Here is a 5,090-nt window from a genome sequence, read left to right as displayed (position 1 = left end):
AGAGCTGGTTTAAAGAACTTGTTAGTTGATGAGTATTGCAAATTGTGTAGAGGCATAAGAGTATGGATAGGCCTAGAGAAGCTAGAGTATAATAAGAGAGTTGCTCATGCTATTTTCTATGTTTTCCTTAGGATTTTAGGTTGATGCCTAGAAAGTGTCCTTTTGGTTATGAGTTCCCATTTTCAAACCTCTTTCCCTTTGGCTCTTAAAAGTTTACTTGTGGACAGGAAATGACTAGTGTGGGGGAGTTGATATCTTGCACATTTGCATTGTTTTAACTCTTCATTCTTGCATGTTTTGATCATTTAGATTAGGGATTATGCATTTTAGTTTCCTTTTCGCATTGCATAAGTCTTAATCAGGTGTTGGAGTGTCCTTTGGAGTTCTTGGGGGTACTTGGAAGCATTTGGGATCAAAAAGAGAGTGGAAAGTGTTGTTTGAGAGAGTAGAGCACCGGAGCGGGCAATGGGAGCGACCTGCAACACCCGCTCCAGACAAAACGAAGGCAGCGCGGGGTAGACGCAGCGGGGTTCGGCACCCGCTCCGAACCAACACCCCATCTACAACTCTCGAGAGTCGGAGTAACCAATACATAGCGAGGCCCTTAACCCGCACGCAATTTGAATACGTGAAGATGGCATTTAGAGCGACGTCCAGCAGCGGGGTGACTAACCCGCTCCAGATGGAGAGCGACCTGGTGGAGCGACGTCATGAACCCGCGCGCGGTTTGAAGACGTGAAGCAAACATATTGGAGCGACGTTCCGGAGCGAGGTGACTAACCCACTCTAGATGAGAGCGACCTGGCGGAGCGACCTATTGTACCCGTGGCGTGTCTTTTCTTCTGATCGAAAATTTATGTTTTATTTGGGCCTTTCCGGTTGTTGACTGAGCCCATTAGGTTTTAGAAGTCATATAAATACTCTCTAAACCTAATGTTAGGATCTTATCTTGTTTTCTATCTAATCAAAAAGCCACTTTTGGTTGAAAGATCTAATCTTGATCATTTTCTCTTATCTGTGCTTGATTACTTTGATCATTAATCATGTTTAGACTTAGATCTACTAATGATCTAGTGTTTACCATGATAATGAGTGAGTAGTCATCTTTGGATTCATGAGTTAGAATGATTAGGATGATTAAGTGATGATCTAGAATGTTTAGAATAGATTAATATGTTTTCTTGCTTGATTGAGTGATCTTAATGCTAATCTAGAGTTGGCCAATTTGGATTAGACACCTAGACATTTCATTGCCCGGAAGGTGTTCGATGAAATGTTTGAGCTAATTCAACATGCTCTTAGCTTACCCTACCAAAGGGATTTGATGTTAGGGGAGTTAGGAAAGCTGAATGATCCATTCTTAATGATTGTTTGATTGACACAAACCAAAGGAATTTGATGTTTGATCATGAGAGTAAATGAGCTTTTATCTTGGAAGAGAACTTGCTTAGAATTGTTATCTAGACTTAGGAAATGTGTTGATTGAAACTTTGCCATTTTAGATTGAATCTTAATCATCTGACATCAAAGTCCTGTACCCATGTGTCCTCATTTATCCATTTGATTGAAAGTTGATAGTTAGTGGTGTTAGAACCTTGTTAGCTTGATTGAATCACCTCATCACTTGATTGCATTTAGATTGAGTTAGAACCTGGATTCTCTTTGCATCAAAACTCTTAGAAATGGATTAACATCTTAATTACTATAATGATTTGATTGTTGGACCCTTGAAAAGTCCATTTCATCAATGCCAAAGTTTTCATGGTGAGTCTAATGAAGGTTGTTATAGCACGGTTGAGAAATGGTGGTACGGTCATGGTGCGGCAGAGACTGAGTGGCAAGGAGCTGGTGTGGTCACGGCTTGGCAGTGATTGCTGTATGACTTAAAAAAACACAGATCAAAGCAGATGAGAGAAGAGATGGAATCAGAGATAAGAAAGAGAAGGGAGAAGATAGTTCGAAGATAGGTTTTTGCGTATACATAAAGATAAGTTACTATTTTGGTTTAGTTGCAATTTGGTTCAGCTGCAATTTGGTTCAGTATTTGTCTTTGTCGACTAATTATTTGATAGTAACGTAGAACTAAAATAAAAGTTCTGCTAAATATGTAACTTTATTAATTTATAAATGTATTTATTTATGAAAATACTTTTAATTATCATAAGACAAATTTTCAACAGATAAGAGTACAGAACAATAGTTTATGTTGTGTATGCTTTTTCAAAATATATTATATATATTTAGACCAAAAACTATATATTATATTTTGAATTTTTATAACCTTAACCAGACGCAAAGTCTATGTGCAATGGTACGAGAATGATGGCCATGTTAACAGGATTCTTGAAGCTGAGATCATGACCGGTACAGAGGCTGGTGAACGGACCTAATCATTTTTCCTCACACGGTTAGATACACGATCATCACAGTCCGATCTCAGTATATCGACCAAAACAAAATGAGTCAGTTTTTATTCTTCGACTGAAACTTCTAAAGTCTATTTCTCATACAATCACTAATAATAAACTGAAACTGAATAATAAAATTTTATTAAAAATACAGGTACATTCAATATAAACAAAATAAAAATTAATCAATATTTTGATTATTGAACCTAAAAACAACAATAAAAACTCGAATAATACTTACTATGTATAAAAAAATTGAGCAAACATTTAATAAATGTATACCATTTCAATCATTAAGATCGTATCACGCTAATACAACTTTATAATCTCTAACAAGAATAATAAAAAAATAAAGAAAAATTTAGACATATGCGAAGATAATGTAAAATGTGTTCACATTATAAAAAAATTTAATTAAAAAAAAGAAAGATAATAACTAAAATAGTATTATGTAATTAAAATATATTTGACAACAAATAAAAATACAAAAATAAGCAAACATCAAAACATTAACTAAAATAGATATAATATCTTTCATCACTTAAAATGTCATATTCGCCTAAAACACTAAAACACAAACCAGCAAAAAACAAAAAAAAATAAACACTATTATACACATCTCTTGCAAATTCAAACCTAAAACACCAACCACCAAATCAAACAAAAAATAAAAACCGAAATCACAAGTAAAGTATACCCCGCCCTACGGGCGGGCCTATCCTAGTCTCTTATATATTAATAGGAAACATTTAAAAAATTGTAACTTAAATTTATAATAATTACAAAAAGACCTTGATGAATTGTCATTCAATTAAGATGTTAATTTACCTTACGTGACAACTTTACAATCAATTAAAACAAAAATTGATCTAAATTTGAGTATGGGATTCAACCTCCCCATCGAATACCACAAAATATGTCACTGACATTCAACTTATCAATTTCGTTGTTCTCTATTTCCATTATGAAAATAGTATGACACTCGGTGAAACTATCAATATAGAGCTTGGTCATAGGGCAATCAAATTTATTAATTCAAAGCTTTGTCACCATCACAAATCGTTGTGTCATTCGTCTGTAAAGCACTAAAGCAAATTCAAAGCTTCATCACCTACATACTGATAGTTCAATGTCGTGAGAAATCAAACTTTTCATATACAAACTATCATGTTTAGTGTCTTTCTTTAAAGTTTTTTGAAATTGACAAACCATTAAATTTGTCCAGGTGTTTATCCTGAGTAACATACTGAACTATAAAATTCAATAATAAATCAGACCATATTTGACCGCTTGAGTTTATAGGTCCACAATATTCGTGAAATATAAGTTTTGTGAATTTTTTTTATGGTAAATCATTATTCAGTAGTATTATTGTCTATATACTTTTTTCCAAGTACATGATTTTGTTTTATAGTTAGTCATAATCAATCCTTGAATTTAGGGGATGTCTATATCTTTTTGGCTTAGTATGCAAGTTTATATATGATTCAGTATTGTTCGTTTATAGAAACAAAATATATAGATTAAATACTACAGATTTAGTGTGTTATGCTAATATGTTAGTTTTGCCATAATATTTTAGAGACATTTTTTTTTTTGAGGTCAAACGGTCATTCATTTTAGAGACATTAAGTGATGTACATATTTTGTAAAATATATACGATTTGAACATTAATGACTATCATTATAGTCTGTGCAATATGCAGTATATAACAGAACTTCGGCTAATTATTGTATACTAGATCTTTTGTCCGCGCGCACTTCGGCTAATTATTGTATACTAGATCTTCTGTCCGCGCTACGCGCGGATAATGGCTAAAACAAGTTTCCAATCATTTTTTTTACATATATTTGTTTTGTTTAACAAAACTTATAGTTGAAAACAAAAGAAATAGAATATTAGACTAAATAGAAAAATAGTGATTGATAGAACCATTGTAGTTAATCAAGTGGTTGTTTGATAAGTACTATTAATAATGCACAAAAGTCTTACAAAATAATGTTTTTATAATCTTTTTAACCAAAAAAATCATTTTATTTTGGTATAAATAATTGTGTAATTTTTTCAGTTGTTGTTTTATATTTTCCATTTTCAAAATGTTGGAAGAAAATAATCACTATCATAATCTGAAAAACATTTAGGGTATATCTAACTAACAAAACTAAGTATACATATGAATTGACTTTTATGTAAATTTAACATATTAATTTAAATTTAAAATTGTATATATTTTTTTTGTTATCAATAAAGTTTTTATTTTATTTTAATTATTTATAAAGTGGACGATATTAATTTTATCCTTGCCACCAATATTTTGGAAACCGGATCAGAAATTGGCTTGGTATTTTAGTTGGCTCAATAGTCGGACCGTTTATGCCGGATTTTAAAATTTAATATAATTTAAATTTAAGTAACTATATATATGTATAACTATAAAATTATTTTCTATAAGACTTTATATTTTTGTTAGAATCTAAAAATCATATAAAAATAAAATGAAAAGTTCTAAATAATATAAAATATATTGAAAACTAATTTATTTAGATAGATATTTAAAGCTAATATAGATCTTTTTAAGGGCAATTCTCTCAAATAGTCATTTTTAAGTTTTTGTCACAAAAATAGCACTCAGAAAAGAAAATTACTAAAATAACTTCTTTTTATTTTGAAATTTTTAATAT

Source organism: Brassica oleracea, unplaced genomic scaffold (genome assembly GCF_000695525.1).
Source record: "Brassica oleracea var. oleracea cultivar TO1000 unplaced genomic scaffold, BOL UnpScaffold01091, whole genome shotgun sequence".
Classification (NCBI taxonomy): domain Eukaryota; kingdom Viridiplantae; phylum Streptophyta; class Magnoliopsida; order Brassicales; family Brassicaceae; genus Brassica; species Brassica oleracea.
This window is presented reverse-complemented; position numbering follows the sequence as displayed.